Below are 21346 nucleotides of genomic sequence, written 5' to 3'. Positions count from 1 at the left end.
GTAAACATCGCTCACAAAAGACTACTATTAGGAGACTGCCCATAAGTAAACTTTGTAAAAATCTACAGTAGATAATTGTTGCTCCCATACATTTTTTTTCTGATATTTCAAATCAGCCATGTGATTGGCATATTTTCCTAAGCGCCGGCCTGATTTCGCTCGTGATCCTCTCAGCATTATTTTGAAACTGTTGGTTAGAATTTCAAGGCATCAGAGATGCCTAAAAGTGAAAAAAGTTCTTCACTTTAGTCTAGAAATTAAGTAAGTTCTAAAACGTCTTCTTAACTGAAACAAACGAATGGAAATAATAATAGGTCCAATTCGACTTTTTACATAACATTTTAAATAATATATTAAAAATTAAAAAAAATTAATTTAACATTTACATTTTATAATTTAAAAAAAATTAAATTTAGCATTTTTTTAATTTTAAAGGATTTTAAATTTAACACTTTAAAAATTTTCAAAATGTAAGGTCCAGTAATCAAGAAGAGAATAAGATGAATTGTTCCGTAAGACTTGGTAACAATAACCATTTACTAAGTTCTTTATTTGGCTATCTAAAAATTATTGCAGCGAACTCATAATTCGGAAATCTAAGAACCAAAGGCTTAGTATAATTTTTTCTAAGACTTTATTAGCGCTTGATAAACCGTATCAGAGTTTAGGCGTTTCATCAAGTAAACAGCATTTAGATTCCTCTTGTCTGTCAGTCAATCCATATGAGACAACTCGAGAACCACTGAACTGATTTTAATAAAAAAACACTTGATATTCAGACTGAAGAAATATTGTCAATTTGCAGTTTTATTAAAATCGAACAATAATTACTACCAGTTTACATGAAGACTTTACATTTAAAATCGCGAGCAATGTATGCAGGGGTCACTCAGTTAGTGATCATAATCTATTGCTCACCGTGAACCTAATTTGCACTACCGTAATATTATTATTGCCTTTTGAAATAACAAACCTGGATAATCGTGAGTTCGCCTCTGATGTTACGCTGTACGGTACATTTCCTAAATTCTTAGTGTTTTTAGGTATGTTTCGGAAAATGCGTAACATATAGTATATTCGGTTTCTTTCCTTCAGCGTAATTAATTGGCACTCATTATATTAGATTTATGGAGACAATTACCATTTTGATGTTTTGTAGCACTGATTACAACTCGATGTCAATAACAGGATTTCTGATATTCTGATGGTTGTTACATTTTTTTTTTACCACAAGAGATCAGGCTTGGCAGATTAATTACTATCAGACAGAATACATAATGCCTGATACTAATTAATCTGCCTAGCCTGACCTGTTGTGGTAAAAAAAGAAAAAAAATGTAACAACCATAAATTCATAACATCAGCCAATCAGAAATCCTGTTATTGACATCCAGTTGTAATCAGTTCTTCTCCTTATATCAAATAATCATTTATAGCTTTGGAGTCGTATTAATTCTTGCCTGAAGTGTAATTATTGTATTTAGCCTAGAGTCCTGAAAAAAAAAAAAAGTTAGCACTTGTTGACCTTTCTATATTGATGTAAACATGCTAAATTTCATGTAGCCAATAGTTAATGTGATCTTCATGATTTTTATTTGCAAGAGTTGGATGAGCCTGAGATTAGTGAGTTACTCTAAACAATCTGACGCACTGCTACGTCCCTAACAACAAAGCCCTTAGATAAGGATGGTGTGGGCTTCAGTGCAGGCTGTGAATGAAGTTGGGGTTTTTTTCTTAAGCTATTTATGATAAACTATTTTTCTTTTCTCACGCCGCCCTGGCATATTTTTTAGAAACCATAGCTTGGGTATAGGCTGGGGATTGGGGACAGGTTGGGAAATGAAGGCCTTCATTCCAACATCGATTACATGTAACAAGATTTTCGTAACATGATCACAGGTATCTGGATCTGGAGAATGGATACAGTAGTTGATCATGGAAAGAAGGAATATGAGTCTCTGAGATTTTCCCACTTGGCATGGCTGAGGAGAGGGAATTCCTCTAGAGGAATGAAAGGTGGATAAGACGGTGATCTGAATTATCAAGAGAAACGGTTACCTCAACAGCGTATCTGATTAAGAAAAGATCCAGAATCATCCAGAAGATCCAAAAGATCCAGATGAGTAGAGAGAATTGTCAGGAAGTCTGGTAGAATATGAAGGATTTGCTTTAGGTCATTGCTTACAGAAAATACCATAGCTTCTCTTTCAGCTTGAAACTAGAAAAAGGAAGCAAGTTAGAGTTATGGACATTAAAGTCACCAAGGAAAATGACCTCACTGTTTGGATTGCAGGAAATCAAGTTTTAATTATAAGGAGTAAGAGTTCAGAATGATTTTCAGAATTGGACTGGGAAAAGGTAGACACAGCAGATGAATAATACATAATGAGGCAGGGAACATCTTAAGCCACAGAAAGTCAAAAAAAGAGAGATTCAAGATTGGGCATCCTCTGTAAGGAATATCGGATCACACAAAAATAGACCAAAAAAAAACTATTGTGGAGGAAGGAATCTACAAGCTGTTAATTGGAAAGTTAAGATGAGGCTGTGGTAGAGATTGGGATACAGTTAACAATATAAGATCAGTTTGGAGGTATGCATAATGGAGCACATCATTTAAGTTACCAAGAACGATAGTAAAGAGAATGTGGAAGAATTTTTATAAGAGTTATGCGTTTTTAATTCTTTAGGGGTTGAGGTATTTTTTCTATATTATAACTATATTTTAACTATAGTGATACTATATTTATTTAGGTGTATTGTCATATTATTTCAAAAGTGTAGAGAGAGCGAGCAGAACATAATGTGGGAGGAAGACCTTTAGAGATGTCGCCCATATCGAGACCATCTCCATGTCACAACGTGCTTTCGACAGTGTCCCTCGCATGCATTACACTGTCTCCTTCGGGGTACAATCAGGCACAGTAGATGGCGCCAAGATTATGCCAGCTGTTTAGAATACCCGTTAAACGTATTACCATCTAGTTAGGTCCCATGGTCTCATTCACTATTCTGGCAGCCAGCCTGCGGAATTATTTTACTGTTGTACCAGATCTCTCCCGCAGAACGTGTGGCATGCCCTTGAGAGAGAGAGATATCATCCAAAATGGACGTTGGAAGACTGGAGGAGGGGAAAAAAACGAAATTTCTGGTGCAGAATCAAATATAGCAACAGCCACTTCAGGCAACCAGTAAGCAAGTTAGTGGTGTTTCACCTGGCGATTAAGGTCATCTGCCACGTAACAGATCTAGTTGGCATTTCTTCCAACTAGAAAGGTATCCTTCTATAGCGGGAATGCTCGCTGGAGTCACCAACCAGATTCCCTTTGATGGAAACAGTCAACTCCGTCCACACCCTCGAGGGTGTGGACGGAGTTGACTTGATCGGAAAAAGGCTTAGAAAAATTTCCTCTAGACGGCGACTAGATTTGAACCACCAAGTCTTCCTTCGTGCGGTCAAGCGCGGTAGCGTGCAATCGCCATAATGTTCATTTTTTTGAAACTTGTGTGAATAAGCTGTTTGTCGTTATTTTTTTCTGAGAGGGCCACTATGTATGACAGAAGTGGGTATCTATGGCAAGCCTCGATTACATTAACTGTACTATTCTTTAATCTTGAAGATATTTTCCAGCTACACTAATTCGGAATATTATTGTCCATGAGAAATTTAAAAAAAAAACTGTTTTGGATTGCACTTTTTATGGCTGCTCGTTTGTATGAGGATTTGCGCTTGCACATCAAACAGCTGAAGGTTAGTTCCTGATCCAAACACTTGATCGATGAAGCATCCAAAGAAATCTATATATTCCATATATTTGGCTCTGTAAACATTCATTTCAATGCTGATTCATGTTCTACATTTTACTGCATAACCTAGGAATTAAATCTAGACTCGTCAGTAAAAGAGGAGATTTCAGAAAACAGCCTAACTAAGCTTGAATTAGGCTGTTTTCTGAAATAAGATAAGAGCATCCAAGGCTATAAGGTTTGCCTTTGTGCTATGAAAAACTCGAATTTCCGGGAGGTAAGACCTCCAATTTCTGTATGAGACTGGCTAACTCATCTTCATTGAAAAGGCTTTAGAATAATCTTGGGTTATCATACATAAAAGCCTATAGTATTAGTGGTAACTATAACATCGATACGAAGCTTTCTGGTGTTTTTCCAAGAATAATCTTGTTTGAGTATTTCTGAAACGGTGCCTCTAAAATTACACTTCGATTTTAGTTATATTTATTTATCATAATATATAACACACATATGTTTAGTGTCTATTAATTCGGCTGGCTGAGAATGGAAATCAAGTGAAAGTATTTTCAATATGTGTTCTGCAGTATTAAAGCCATTTGCCATCTGCAGCGATCTTTGAAAATTTTGCACACTACTACAGCTAGAGTTTGTACATCGGTGTAGTACTTTATAATGCAGCTAGAGTTTGGTTATGATCACTGTTGTTGTAATTTCTTATATACAGCTCTTCAATAATGCAAGGATTGTTTATGTAAGCAATAACCTGGAGAAATATGCGACTTGTTTATCTTTTCACCAGTCTTGGTTGTAGCTCTTGATTTTTGTTCCGTTCTAGACACACTTCTGATGCAATGAAACATTTAGCAAAGTCTGGGTAAAATGTTTCTGACTATAAGATCAGAAACAGATCGGTAACAAGTACCTATCTAAGAGGCTAAACTGAATACATAAGGGAAGAGAAAGAAAAGTATTTTGTTCCTTTAATTTCAGAAGCCAGTATATGAAGAGGTTGTAACTCTCTAGCACCAAGGCTATGAACGTGCAATTATATATTCTAAAACTAGAATAATAGAGAATATAAAGAATGCAAGAGGAAGTTGACCTTCTCTACGCTGCTATATAGCTACAGCTGACCTTTGTTAAGTAAACACCAAAGCGGAGAACAGCGCTCCAAGAAAATTCCTATCTTATTAATAGGAGATGATAGCATCGTGTTTCAATTAATAGCGGGAAGTATCTTGGGTATAGGGTGAAGCAAAAGAAAAAACAAAAGTTTGTATGCTTTTTTTTTTTCATTTATTTTTTTTTCTTTCTCCATAGAGATAGCTGAAAAATTCCGGAAACGTGATGTCATCGACAGACAAAGGTTTTCGCTGAAGGTTGTGCCTAACAGTGCGTAGCGTTCGTAGTGATTGTGAACTTGACAATTGAACAATTTGAAGTTCGGGTGGTGAGGAAAGGAATTACAGGTTAGAGCTAGGAATTTCAAATTCTTTCGAAGACGTAGATTTAGAGACAGCGTTAGAATGCCAGATATACAGCTTGTGGGACCTGATCAGGGGATCACGTCCCAATTGACTTATGGTATAAAGACGAAGTTTATAAACTTAGATATTTACTGAAGTGACACAAAAGTTGTAAACATACACTGTTTTCGTTTCGTCCCCCCCCCTAAGTATCATATACATTTTTCAATTAAGGATTATTCGTTTTTCTGTAATTTACATGTCGAGGGTGTAAAAAAAATTCTATATGAGAAAAATCAAAAAAGAGCCAAAGCTTCATTTCGGCAATGTTAAAAGAAATGGGGGATATTAAAGATCCTTATTCCATAGCCGAAGAAAAAAATACTGTATAAACTTAGAAAGGTTGCGGAAATTGACCAGAGAGCTTATGAGAATATAATAATCGCCCACATTGGAGTTGCCTTAGCTTGAATTAAAAGACATGAGTGATGCTCCCGTGTCCATTTTAAATTCCATTTTATTCTGTTGAACAGAATGAAATCTTAAACTGTCAACAATTCAGAAATCTTTTCTCGTTTTGGTTTGCTTCTGATGATTTCGGTTTTCGATAATTGAAAACGATAGCATATGTGTGCAATGTAAAAGATGGCCATATCATAAATGAAGAAAGTTCAAATTTTTTCGTTTTGAATTTCTAATTGACTAGAAGAAGCCCAGCAAGTCAGCGGCATTATCACCTAATATAAGACCGTATAATACTAGTATACCACTGTCCAATTTTTTTTTATAAATACTGGCTATTTTATAGATTTATCTATAGAAATACATCTTTCTTACTTATGAAACAAAACCAGGAAGCAGTTTTGATTTTATAAATTCTTGTTTGGTGGGACTACCGCGTCTACATGAAATTGGGGTCGAAATTCCGCCCAGTTAATGATTAGAATACAGTGATCGTGCAAATGGCCAAACACACGTCATGGTCATAGCCCGATACCATGCGTCTAGTTTTCTGATAGCTCCACTGTGAAATGCCACACAAAAACTAAATTAAACACGCTTTTTTTTCCCTTCCTTATTCTTGAAAGATAACAGAGAGAGAGGTGAGAAACAAAATGAGAATTATATTTACAAGGAGTTGTTACAAAAAAAAAAAAAAAAAAAATCCATACCTTTCTGTAATTAAGCAAGCAAAACAACTGATATTAATCAATAATATTAATTAGATAAAATATCCTTAAATAACACAGCGTCACTTCCTTGGGGAAGAGGAGTTTAGAATGAAATCCGTTTTTTTTTTTTTTTTTTTTTTGTAAAAGTTAGAGTTCTTTAGATTAGATCCCTAATTAACATATTTAAAAAATGTTAAAATCACTAAAAACTATTAATTACTGCTGAGTAGAAAGAGAAAATGTAATTACATCAACTTAAATATAGTAATCATTAAAGTAGCAAATATATAAATAAATTTAACGGAAAATTTAAAGACAAAACGATATAGTTACTCCTCTTTATTATTATTATTATTATTATTATTATTATTATTATTATTATTATTATTATTATTATTATTTATAACATAACATGGAGTAGGGAAGGTATAAAAGTTTTATTGATACTCTGGAATAGCTGGAGGAAGAGTTCTGAAGTCCCAAACAAAGTGGATGTATTATCATTGAAGAACGATATCTAGGAAGACTTGTGATTAACATAAAATTTCAGTACAGGTGATGTGCTAATAACGCAGAAAAGACGGTGTTATATAGCAAAATATTCTATATATTTATTATGAAATCTTTTGCGAGCATCATAGAAATTTAATTTGCTTTATGTTAAAATATCTTTCATGCTTTAAGTATTCTTCCACTTGGCAGTGATAGAGTACTTTAAATATAACGAACATATTACTTTATTTATTTAATAAGTGTGATAGAAAATGAACATTTTTCTTATACGGTCAAAGTATGTGTCCAACAAATATAAAAAAAGAAATATAATAATATTTATTTTTAATTATTCTTTTATTTATTTCGTGGTAAACGCAGGAAGAATGTGCCTAAGGAAGAAGTTCTTGTCTGAGCCATGAATCACGATTCAATTGCAATCTAACATGTTTTGCCTACTTTTATATCTATAAATTATATAAAAAAATGTGTGAGAGAAACTAAGAGAGTTAAGGAATGTTGTATGTGTTTATTTAAATGATCTTTAAATCTTGATTCTGTTATCAAGAAGTCATTTCTGGAATCATAAACGTTAATTCTGATGCGTGGGATTAGTAAAACACTTCGGGGAAATAGGAAAATTTATAGAACCCATAAAAGTCTTTTATTGAACTTGACAAAGAAGACATTCTTGTGTAGACAGTCATTTCAGTGCATAAAAACCCGGATACACAAATACTTGTTGAATAACTTTTGGGTAGAAAGATATAATAAGAGTATAAAATTTTTTTTTTCATACTCATAACTGATTAAAAAAAAAAAAAAACCTACTAATTCTGTATTTCATTATAACAAAAAAGAATAATCATCATCAAGCGTATCAAGAATTTAGGCCTAGCATGGCCTGTAAAAAAAAAAAAAAATAATAATAATAATTAATAAATAAATAAGTTATTAAATGTTTAAACCCCTTCGTGACTTATGGATATTTGTGTGTGTGTGTGTGTGTGTGTGTGTGTGTGTGTGTGTGTGTGTGTGTGTGTGTGTGTGTGTGTGTGTGTTAAGTGGATGGACCTAAGGGAGACGATGAGGTCCGGAAGACCTTATTCCAAACATGATTTCCAAGCCACTTCCAGCCTCAGTAATCAAGACTGCCATTGCCTGGTGCAAGAACGCTGAGCAAATGAAATCTTCAGCCACAGTGGGATCCAAATGAGCAGCCTGTTGGCTGCAAAGCAAAGGTGCTATTCATCCCAAACTCATATTATGTTTCTACGATAACTCAATTTGTTGTATTTTCACGTACTTTCTCTTGCACAGAGAGAAAGTACGTGAAAGTACGTTGCGCAGTATGGAGAACATCGGTTTGCCCTTCGTATTGAAAACCAGAGTTAACATTCCGTCTAGGCTATAACACTAGGAACTATAATAAGGATTTTTTAAAACTGAATACGGGTTAGTCAGTCTCATACGGAGGTGGAAGGTTTTATTCCCTAGAAACTTGAGATTTTCATCCCCAAAACCAGTTTGAACCAGCTGGAGAATACACCTAATTAATAACGAATAATACAATTAATTATGTTCGGAGTAATTCCAACTGATCTCCCCCCCCTCCCCCCCCCCCCACACACGCACAAATTAATTTTTTAGATACACGCGCGCACACAAACAAGAAAGAATTATATTAAACTAAATACTTTATTGCTATATTGATATCTTTTATTTCGCATCAACATCGAACAAGTTTACGGAATCTAAAAATATATGTTTATTTGTATATATCTATTATCATTAGTAAATGAATGTAAACTTTTCAGCAATTTTCTCCATAATAATATTCATAAAACCAGTTTTGCTTTAGTCGTGACGAATGAAGTAGTAAACCGAAGTTAGTTATTACAAAGAATAATCTCTCCTGCACAGAAAGGTATTCTTACTATATACTTTTTTCAGCTTCTCTTTCTGCATTTTTGTGTTGACCTCTACTACGACTTTGTCCCACCATTTTCTCACTTCTTTCATGTAGGCATGAAAAAAGAAAAGTTAACGTGCACGTTTCTTATTGCATTCTTTTCGTTAATTTCTTTATTATGGTGGTGAGGGGGGGGGGGGGTAGGAGGAGCAAAGCAGTGCTTTAACCTACTTTGTGAACGGAAAGTTCCTGGTTCAAATTTCACTTGTTGAGGGTTTTTTTTTTTTTTCTTCTTCACTCGATTAATTAAGGGATACTCAATTGAACGCTGGATTTGGAAGTGGGTCTTTTCCTGCCTCGAGCTCATACAGATGTCAACAGCTAATACGGGCAGTTCAAAGTTATGACGTAAAAATTTTAAAGATAGTTGACAGGAGTTTACGGCGTTTGTTTCTGGTATGGATTCACGAAAATTATCATATTTGTGAGCCCATACCAGAAATAGGGCCGTACTTATGCACGCTATAGCTGTGGACCCTCGAAAATTAGGGCCAATTTACGGACCCAAATAGTGAGGAAGGGTCCCGGAGCACTCTAGCGCCTCAGGAAAAGTGTAAGTACTGCCCTGCATGTAATCATGTGCTGATGACATAGAGTTATTTTTAATCTTTCATCAACTTTTAATTTGAAAGTCGTGACAAGTTAAGATTTTTCCTCAACTATATTTTTCTCTATAACAATTTAGATATCTGCTGTGCGCAAAAAACTGCTGACAATTGCTGCGCGAGCAATTTAGAATTTAGGGTATATTACAGGCGAAGAGTTCGCAAATTAAAATTACATAGGTTACCTGAAAGACATCCATTTATTTTTGAGAAGGAAAATAGAGAACTAATATTTACATGTCATCACTGGTGTAGACAGCAGTAGGATTCAGTGATTTGGATAGAGGTATATCCCTTCCAAAGGAATGTATATTTCTACATACATCAAAATAATAAATAGTCAGGCGAATTTATTCGTGTGTTTAGGTTTTGTATTAAATGATAACATAGTGATGGACAAAAATACAAAAAAAAAAAAAAAAAAAAGTTGGGAGCGGGGGCATTTTCCCCATTAACTTTTTAATAATCATAAGTGTGTCTGCTCGTTTATTAGAAGAGATGAGCAGTTTAATGAAACACAGCATCTGAAGTTCCTTTACCTTGTGACATGGTACATTATTCTACTGGAAGTAACCGTTACCAGATAAGTAAACTGAGCATAAAGGATGCACCTTATTCAAGTAGCTCGTCCACTTGTATTAGGGACCACAGCAGCTCGAGGAGCTGCCATTTAATATGATAGATTGCCATACCATGGCCCTGCTGCCGGCACGGAATAACTGGAATAGGGATTCGTAGGATAAGGAGCTCTGTTTTGTGGAACTCAGCGGGGGTTGTCTGCTACGTTATCTATGACATGATCGAGATACTCTGCGTTCTGATATGCTACATGACAGAGCATTGTTGTAAAGCGCTGGCATTTGAGTGATCAGCTTCCGGCCTCACATCAAGAAAAGTATCTAGCTGCAGGATTGCCGTTGGTTTGATGCTTAGTGATAACTTTAAACTAGTTTTCCTCAACTTTTTTTTTTTTTTACTCATTCCCCACCTCTTGAGATAAATATAAATATCTCAAGTCTCCTTCAGAGCTCAACCTTCTCCAGCAACTTCATTCGAATTTACAAATAACTGAAATCAAAACAAAACAAAATACGACTAAAGTCAAATCAAAACAATGGTAAATTTAGAGGGGGGAAAATTCGATCTTCAATTTCTTTTATATATATATATATATATCAAACACATTATATGCTAGAATTACTATCAGTGTAATCATTGCGGCTACTTGTTTTCAGAAAATTTAGATTTTGGGTCACTTTCATGAAGGCATGAGTTTGTAAGCGAACATCCTAGAAAAGGAGCAGATTTCGTGGCACTTGTAGTATCATTTCTGGCGTCACCTATATCACCACAACCAACAAATTCATACTGGCTATGAATTAGATACATCCAGTACCGTCGACAGGCCTTATTAAGCCGCGTATAGAGGCAGCCTGCCTCAAGGCGCGGCTTAATAAGGGTGCTCGTTCGGACATATTGCGTAGGCGCCGTCGCTACGCTAACAGGAATTGTTAGTTAGCGTAGCAAGTGCGGAAAGAAGTTCTTCCAGGCTTAAACTGATTAAAAATTATTTGCGAACAGCAATGACCCAAGAAAGATTGTTTGGTCTAGCAACTATAGCAATAGAGGCGGACATAGCTTATAATTTAAATTTAGAAGATCTTATAAACAGTTTCGTTGTGCATATCCCCGTAGAGCAAATATTTAATTAATATTATTATGTAATCGTTTTGCATTAATGTTTCTCTTATAATAAAAACAAAATAGTAATTGGAGATTTTCTTATATTTTGGTTTTATAATCCATCAGGGGTAATATTTAATTATTTGCCTCAGGGCGTGATCTAATCTGGCGACGAGTCTGGATACACCCCCATCATCCAAAGAATATAGTATTTCGTTATAGGTAGAGTGACATGCCTATTGCAGGCGAAGAAGATAGGAGACAGTGTGTGTGTGTGTGCGCGTGTGCTTGCGCGTGCAGTTTATTACGATAATGGACTAATATCCGCTACTTTAAGGGATTATGTACTGTAATTTAATAGGAGTCATAGGGAAATATTTTTTTTAAAGCTTCTATTTAAAAATCGTTCTTGATTTCGAATTGGCTATGTTTTGTTGACTGATTAAAAAAAAATAATTAATTTTAATTATGCATCATAAATCAGATATCTGAGAAAATAATATTGAATAAATTTGGCATGCTTGATTAAACCAATACCTACCTGATGTTAGCCTTGGTCACAATGATTTACAAATACCCTTTTGTCGTTAATGCAAATGAAGCTGTCCTTGACATCAATTTGAACTGCAGTTTTATTCATTTATCAAAGCCTTGACAAAAAACATCATAAACCCATATCACTTAAGAAACTAATTTTAAAAAAATATCCAGGAAAGTGTTAAACAACAAGATGAAAAGAATGAACAAAGCGTAAACTGGAATGACAATCGTTTGGCTATCAGCCATGAACACAGTACTCCCTTGCGGCAATTATTTTATTATTATTTTATTAGGATTTATTAATCGTTTGCAAGTGGAATTTAACTTGTATTGATATACTGTGGCCATGAATAGGCGGAAAGTTAAGAATCGAACAAGGAAACCTTAATATTATTTTGCGATATGTATATGAGCTAATAATGATACTGATACATTGGGTAAAGCATCATTTATTAACTTTTTTTTTTTGCTGACGTTTCTTAGGGCACCTTCAGTATAAAATGAATAGAACAGAAGCATACGCACACATAAAAAAAAATAAAATAATAAAAGTGTTTGCACTGTTAGCGACTGTCAATTAAAATTGCAGCCAAAATTTTAAAACTAAAATAAGGTTAATTATGACTAGAAGAGTCGAGAAACGCTATTTTCTCCAATGGGATAAACATAGTCCATCAGACCAGTTGAGATTAGGGTAATTTAATAATGCCACGACTTACTTTATAAAGTCTTCCCATCAGAAATATCCTCTTGTACAGAACATGTTTAGTTGTCTTCTGGTTCGCGACGAACATAGGCGGATCTTCGGGACTGACCAAAATATGATAGACCACAGGAGCAAGAAATCTGGTAGTCCTTTTGCTGAAAGAACGAAATCTACCTTGAACATTAAGGAGTTTATAAATTTTAGGGATCCCTTTGAATGTTTCCTTTGATAGGGATGGAAACATGATTAATTTCGTTCTGGAAAAAAAAAAAAAAAGGAGGAATTCTATCACTACCGACTGCTTTGTTTATAAAGGACTCGTTGTAACCATTAGTTATAAACGTACATTTAATATGTTGTAATTTCTGATGTAATAAGACTAGTGGAGCATAGGGAGTGCACACGATGGATCATGGTTTTAAGTATCGCATTTTTGGCATGAACAATGGTGACACCTCTGCAAGTGTAGTGTATACTTGTATCTGTTTTTTTCCCGATTTTCTATTAGGTAACTGCTTTAGACAAGTAGTAACTCCCTGCGAGAGTGAATGGAAGCTGTTGGTGATAAGAAAACAGACACAAGATACGTCATAGATTAATTTCTAAAGAACAGTAAGGTGAGTTAGCCGATCTCATTCGGAGGTAGCAGGGCTTTTCTCCCGGAAACTCGGGTTTTTCATCCCGTATACACCAAATCTGCCGTGGAACACACCCAATTTACAGACAAAAATGTATGGTTGGTGTATGGGTGGTAGATGGTGGGGTGCGTTGATGGTAGTAGTGTTATTGAGTAGTTGGAGGATTAAATAGAGGAGATAGTGAGTTGTGTAGTGGAGTGGTGTGCCCTCCTTTCACGATGAGTCCTTAGACTCCTTAGAGGTGTCTCACGTAATAATTTCTTGTTCAGAGTTCATAATAATAATAATAATAATAATAATAATAATAATAATAATAATAATAATGTTAGTAGTCTATTAATCAAAGTTCTGTAACAGTAATCTTACTATATATTTATACCAAGAGTTGCGGCATTGAAATTTTTCTAGTGTGCTAAATTCGAAATCTACTTTAATGTTTGTTTGTTTTTAAAACGCTATAAAAACTAATAAATTCCATTTTGTTAATTTTATTAAAGCAGTTTATTTTCTAAGTGTTCGATATCTAAACTGTACCTACATGATTAGGTCAATATGTCCTTGAGCTATTTTCCCATACCATACCATATAAATGCGGTATACTTTTTGTTCTTTAATTCAGCAATACACAATCATGGGTTTCAATGTAGCCTTCGGGTAAATTTTATGCGTCGAAAAACTTTTGGTCTGAACATAGAATAAAATTGTAAAATAGTAATTACTTCAAACTTTAAAATATAAAAAATATATACAACTGCGCATAATAATTTTACAATATACCTGTTGAAGTGTTTTTTTTTTTAACATCTAATAACTAGCCGTTCGGCCCATGGCAGGAAGCAAATGTGACTTGTAAGTATTAAAAAAAAAAGTTGCCGACTTCAGCTTAAAATTATAAATATTTCCTGGTATATTTTTGACGAATCCATAAATGTAATCTGATCAAATCATATAATATAGTTATAGATTGATGTTTGGTATCGATAACAACTTGTGATCGGCCCGCCTCTCTCTCTCTCTCTCTCTCTCTCTATCTTTCTTTCTCTTCCATCGATTTCTGTTTAAAACTTGATATAGCCAGGACGACTACACATGACATTTGGAGCGATTACAAATAGTTATTCAAATAAATAAATAATAATAAAAAGAAAAAGAACAAATCTACAAAAGTCGAAAGTACGAGTACACCACTGTAAATTTTTTTCATACTTTGATAATTTGATAATTTTTGATAATTTAACTCCGTTTGTTGCCCTGAACACATAGAGACTCCATATATTTCGTAATACATAGTGATCGATTTTGGCAATTGGCAAAAACCAATCATTACGTGTCACGTTGGTTTATTAATATCATCAGTTTAGTTGAAGATTCTTGACAAATAAGTTCTGCAGTTTTTTATCCGCCAATTTCCTCAACATTCTACTACTTAGAGGATCACATACCGACAGAATGCATTACATAAGTCGAACATCGTCTTGATGTGTTCAGGAAAACGAGTATATGTAAGCTATCATATGGTATGAAAAAACTTTTGAGTGACTCCTTATAATGGTGGGTTGTGACGTTTGTACGTATTTTGCTTCTTTTTTTTTTTTTTAGGAATAAATTTTTCTAATCGTTCACATCATTTGTGGTAGCGGCCTATATTTTATTCACGCTTGACAAGAACTAAAGTTTTAATCGGTTTAATATGTATGTTTGTAGAGCAACTTGTGATCTGCATGGAAGTTTACTACTTATTCCCTTATAAGTATGCTTTGGAATTCTTTTATCTTTTCTCTTGGTGTTTCTTGAACTTTTGGTGGTAATGACTCTACTATCATTAGTACAAATAATGAAGAACAGCATTCTTGTTTGAGTAAATTAAAAATAAATAAATAAACCCGTTTATGTCAAGTTTATTTTTGATATTTTTATTATGAATTTATTGCTCTCAGGTAACGTTGAAACTAATGTATATTTCCATTACTGATCACCTTGATGACTTCAGAGCCTGGTCCATACAAGTACTTACTGATCTATGTAGGAACCAGCATGTCTTTCAATCAAGAATATTTGAATATTTCTTAGTAAGTCCATTATCTAATTATATAACAGGTTCTTCATCTTGAGTAAATGATCCGATGATCCAAAAAAGAGCTGCACGAAATCTCAAAGCGTCTTATTCCGGTTTAAATGACTTTTTCAATTTAAATGAAAACTGAAATGTCACGTCAAATTTTATTATATATCCTAGTAGTAAAATTTAGTACAAACCATAACAACTCCGTTATATCTGCACAGATAGATGAACAAAGTAATGCTAACTGATTCTTATATATTCGACGATGTGCACCTACAAAAGAAATACAGTACTCTAGCACAACGACAAACTCGCGTGGTGTTTCTAACCCTAATCACAATTTTCGCTCGAATATGTCTGCATGAATTTTATCAGTTGTATTCGTTGTACTTTAAACACAATTCCATACAACTTGCGGTTGTAATTTTATTCCATCAACAGATATCTGGAGGATATCTGTAAACTAAATTATTTTTGGGATATTATGCAATGAGGTTCACCGACACATTGTCATTGAGCACTTGATGCCTATTCAATAGATGAACAAAGAATACGTTGGGGGTTCTGATTGATATCGGGAGTGATCAGTTTTGTTATAAAGAAATGTTTAAGTGATGTGAAACAATAACTGGTTAAAAAGTATTCCATATTTTAAAATATGTACTGAAAAACATGGCATGTTAAACAGTAAAAACTATATTAGCGTATAACAGGTGAGCAGCATGATGCCTTTCGCCATTTTGAAACTGCAATTGAAAATTAGATGAGTTCTATATATAAAACAAGCTACAATTTATTCAGATTTGCATAGATAAACAAATAGACATCTCTCTCTTCCTCTCAGTTATATGCTTAAGAGGGAATAGATCTTTAGTGAGCCTTCAATTTGGTTACTTACGAGTGGTGCAGATAATTACATGTGTTATCATTGGTCTTATGTTGCACCTTGTCTGCTATGTGCGCCATTTTTATTTGTGTGTTCTGTTTGTGTGCTGAACTTTTCACTATTATTCCCTGTGCTCTGATCAGGACGTTTTAACATCTTTTTGAACCCTCAAAGAGTTGGAAATGAAATTTCCGTGCAATTTTTTTTCTCCTCCTGCTAAACAGGCAAACTGACCAGACGACACACACACTACTATTAGCAGGCAAAAGTACTGTGTAGTTCGTGGTAAATGGCTTAGTGCAGACGATGGTTTATAATAATAATGTACCACTAGAACCATGAAGTCTTTTTGCATTTCGGCGAGTAAAAATCATGAAAAACGATATTAAAGCTAAGAGTTTCTAAAATATTATGTTCGATACTCATTGAAATAAAACTATTTAAACGCGATTGAGTGATACATTTCCCTCAGTTCTTTATTTATTAATTTAAGTTTAGAGATCAATAATTCACCACATTTCTATTCTGGAGATGGTTGAAGGATAATATCCAGTTGTTTGTTGATGACGATGATGCTAAATTAAGGAATGCAATAGCAATTAAAAGTGATTAGATGTACTGCAGGACATGACTTGAATAAACTGACATTGTGGCCAATGAATAATGGTTACCAGTTCAATCTCACAAAATTTAAACTTATGTACTTTGAACAGAAAAGATTGGAAGCTGTCTATTATATTGATGGGAATTCACTGCTATCAATTGATTTGGTAGTGATAGGAAAATGAAGTTCTGGAGACATATTGTAAAAGGTAGGCAAAATGACATAACTTGGATATAGAAAACACACTGAGAAGTGTGTTTTCTACATCCAAGGAACAAGAAAATTATTATTCTTCTATAGATAGGAATGATTCCTCTATAAAGCTTTGATATGTCCACATTTAGAAATGCTGTGTCAGATATGGTCGCCTTGGTTTACTGGGGAGAAGAAAGTTTTGTAGATTATCCAGGGGCAGGCGACAAGTCTGTGGAATGCTCCTATTGGGATAGATTGAAGGTTTGTAGATTACAAAAATTAGTTAGGCGGTGGAAGGAAGAAAATCTGATACAAACATATAAGTCGCTAAAGGGGTGCTATAGAATAGATGTACATGAAACATTCTTATACACGACAAGAGAAAAAAAGAATAAGGGCTGTCCTTGAAAGTTGAGTAAGCCTGGCAGAGAAGAAGAAGAAGGCAGAGAACGAGCTAGGAGACTCCTCTGAAACACACTTAATGGCCACGACGTCAGTATTTTATGTACGCCTATCAATTTTGTGTTGTGTTAATAGGTTATTTTGTCGATATTGTGGTAATAAAAACTCTGGTTTCCGAAATAAAAGATCTTGTTATCTTCGTATGAGACCGGATAATTCACCATCAGTTGAAAATCCTTATTTACTGGCTACAAAGCTTCCCTGTAGGTTAGAGCAGGTGTGCAATGCGAAAGGCGAATGTACATATGAAATTCTTTCTATATGATATTGTTCTTACAATATATTAAATACAATGTGTGTGTGTGTGTGTGTGTGTGGAGATAGTATACTTAATGCATTGTAAAATCAACGCGGTTCAAATGTGATATGGGCAATGCTATGATATGTGCATTATCCATTAGTGTTTCGATACAGCATTTCTAGTATATATGCAGCAGCGCCACCTTTGGAGAAAATCTCCCAATTGTGGGATAAACTATTTAATAAGTATAGAATTTCTAAAAATATTAACCGCTTATGTAATACACTGAAAAACCTGTCACTTAACCAAGAATTTTATTATTATTATTATATATAAGTTGCCTCCATGTAGTCAAAAGACTCATCGCGGGAGATCCAACATTGACATGCTAACCTTTATTCACACAATACCTGTCACTTCCCCTTAAACTCATTCACAGATCAAGAATTCACAACCATCTCTGGCAACGTATTCACCCATTTACAACCCTCCAAGCAAAAAATCTAGTCCTAACACCCTTGTTAACCACACTCTTACACAATCTCCAGGGATAACCCCTCATTCTCTCCTTTCCTGCACTGGCCTTAAAAAAGTTATCAGTATCAATCCTATAAAACCCTTTTAATAATTTATATGCCTCTATCATATCTCCTCTCCAACGTCTAATAACTAGTTTTCGAAGCCCACAGACCTTCAATCTATCCTCGTAGGAGACATCCCACAGGCCTGCAACAATTTTCGTAACCCACCTCTAAATCCTCTCCACCATTTCCACATCACCACGAAATCCAAATGACCAGATCTGTGCACAATAGTCCAAATGCGATCTTATGAATGCCTTATAAAGTGGGACAATCACTTCCTTATCCTTGCATGTCAGTGTGTTCTTCAATAACCATGTAATCTGATGTGAAATTTTGGCAACCTTTGCAATATCCTCGAAACTTAAGTTCTCTGTCAACAATAACTCCCAGGTCTCTAGCCTCATCAACTTCTTGCAGTTCAGTTCCATTAATATAGTAAACAGCATGTGATTTCATCCTTCCGAAGTGTCACCTTACACTTGGCCACATTAAACTGGCAGCCATTTTGTTCAACCCAAAGTGTCAGCCTATTTAAGTCATCCTGCAATATATCCGCATCTTCTGAATTAACTATCGCTCTTCCCAGTTTTGCATCATCAGCAAACAAGTGGATATCTCCTTTCAAAGTATTCCCAATACCATTTATGTTTATTCCTCTATTATTTAATTTTTTAATTAAATAATAGAGGACTAAACACTAAGCCCTGAGGCACACCACTAGTCACCTGCCTTCTACTGGACTCTGCTCCACCATAAACCACTCTTTGATATCTATTCACTAGCCACCCTCTAATCCAAATCACTAGCCTCGAATCCATACCCATTTGCTCCAATTTATGCTACAGAGTTCTATGCGGAAACTTGTGAAATGCCTTTGCAAAAGTCCAGGATCACTGAATTAGGATTTCATTTATCCAACTCCATTGTTACTTCATTATAGAAAGTGAACAAATTGCTAAAGCAAGATCTACCCTTCACAAAACCATGTTTCCCCTTATAAAGTATCATATTGCTGTCCACCCAGTCCTGAATTCTAATTTTTATCAATTTCTCCAGAGCCTTAACCACTACTTCCGATATACTGATTGGTCTATAATTTGCTACCTCAGTACTGGAGCCCTCCCTTATGTAGTGGAATAATTTTCCCCTCTTTCCACTCAATTGGGACTTTACCAGAACTGAGGCTTAAATTAAACAGCCAATTTGGAGGAGGTGCTAATTCTCTTGCGCATTCCCTTAAAACATGGGCCGATATGCCATCTAACCCAATGGCAGTGTTAGCATTAAGGTTCTGTAATATACTAAGCACCTCAAATTCTTCTATCACTAGACTCTCATCAGTCAATGACACATTCGGCACTGGAACACTTTTGCAAAATGATCACTAAGCAACTCAACTATTTGATTAGCTTCAGTTATTCCTCCTTTTACTTGCCACATAGCGAAAGAACACCTTAGGATTTTTTTTGGACTCATCAGCTAGCTTCCTCTCATAATTAGCTTTGGCTTTCCTTACCATGCAGGTTACCCTTCTTGCCTGTATCTTGTACTGCTCATGGGAATGCTCATCACCTTTTTCTTTATACTTATACCACAACTTCTCTTTATTATTATTATTATTATGATTATTATTATTATTATTATTATTATTATTATTATTATTATTATTATTATTATTATTATTATTATTATTATTATTATTATTATTATTATTATTATTATTATTATTTTGTAACACCTCTAGGGAGTCCAACTACTAACCTTATCTGCAACTCTCACTTAATAATATTATTCATCCATCTTACTCCTACCTGATTCCTCCTCCTAACTCTGGGAATAAGAGTCAGATACAGCATAATCTCCCATGCACCATAAACATCTCTCCCTTTTAAATTCTCATGCCATAGCACTTTTGAAAGCTGACTTCTCAGCTTGTCATAATCACCAGCCTTGTGATTCCAAAATATAACCCTTCTTAACGGAATATTCAGCACATAATACAATCTCCCAAGTCAAGACCACATGATCACTTTCCCCAAGTGGAGACAGTGTATATAAATTACTTACTGAAATGTTCTCCGATGCTATGACCAAATCTAACACTCTCAAATCTCTTGTCCCTTCCATTACACGCTGTCTCAGGTAGTTATCTCTTAACAAGTGTATAAATTCTAATTCCTTTGTTCCTTGAGACCATTCCTTCTCCCAATCTATGTCCCAGAGTTAAAATTGCCCATAATAATTACACGTCCTCTACGCATCTTACTAGTTTGCCAATGCATACCATCTAACATTCTCCATTCTCCATACCCCCCCCCTTGGATTATAGCAGCAACCAATTACATATTTCATACTGTTGATTTCTATCTCACACCAAACTACATGCCCGTCACCTTGAGGCGCTTCTACCATTTTTGGCTTTAACACTTCGTCTATCATTGGTAAAACTCCTCCCCCATTTTGTCCTCTCTATCCTTTCTGAAGATACTATATCCCTTACATTCAATCCCTATGACTAAATCATTCTTAGTTAACCAAGTTTCACTAATTCCTATAATTTTGGCCAAGTAGAACTAAGTAATGACAAAAATTCATCACACTTATTCCAAATACTTCGGAATAAGTGTGAATACGTCGGGCATTAGTATACATAACTGTAATTGTAGTCGGACTGCAATACTCCTTTCTTCCCATAATCACACGGTGTGCGAATTAGCCCACTCTGAATACCGTTAAAATTCTGAGTACAATGATTCCCCATGTCACAGTTATTATTGAACTTAGTACTATTTACAGCTAGCTCTACTTTCCTGTCATTATTTCTGACAACTGGTCTAAAAACCTCCATATGTTCATCAGTAGCTTCTGCAAAAGCTCTTTAATTATATATATATATATATAATCACTTCAAGGAGGTGTTATTTAAAGTCTTGTATCCTGAATTTATCATACTTTTCTGCTAATCACATGAACAAGAAGTGCATTATTCACTTCACTGCATCGTACTTAGTTATTTGTTTTAAACTTTTGCATTATTAGGGATAACTTGTGCTAAAGTTTACGAGCGATCGCGTTAAAATAATCAACAATTTTCTATTCTCCATTTTGAAAGTATAGTTTTAATTGTATATTGTTCATTGACTAATGTTAGTGTTCACAGATTAACAACCGTAAGTTAGACCATATGGAGGTGTTTATCTTTACAATCTCAGTATATCGAGGTGCTTTACTCGAAATAAATTATCTGGCATGAGCAAGTAAGCACGAGAATGATTAACATTTAAAATT

The 21346-nt window shown here is 34.7% G+C and overlaps 1 protein-coding gene across 1 annotated transcript in view; it reads left to right on the top strand.

The window, feature by feature from the left end:
• LOC150106601 (uncharacterized) overlaps nt 1-21346 on the top strand; it is a 128860-nt gene that overhangs the window by 32016 nt on the left and 75498 nt on the right. The window lies entirely within an intron of this gene.

The sequence above is a fragment of the Typopeltis vanoorti genome, chromosome 5 (genome assembly GCF_054136105.1).
Source record: "Typopeltis vanoorti isolate ZY-2024b chromosome 5, IOZ_Tvanoo_1.0, whole genome shotgun sequence".
In the NCBI taxonomy this organism is placed as follows: Eukaryota; Metazoa; Arthropoda; class Arachnida; order Uropygi; family Thelyphonidae; genus Typopeltis; species Typopeltis vanoorti.
Note: the sequence above shows the minus strand (reverse complement) of the source record. Positions and strands in the feature narration are given on the sequence as shown.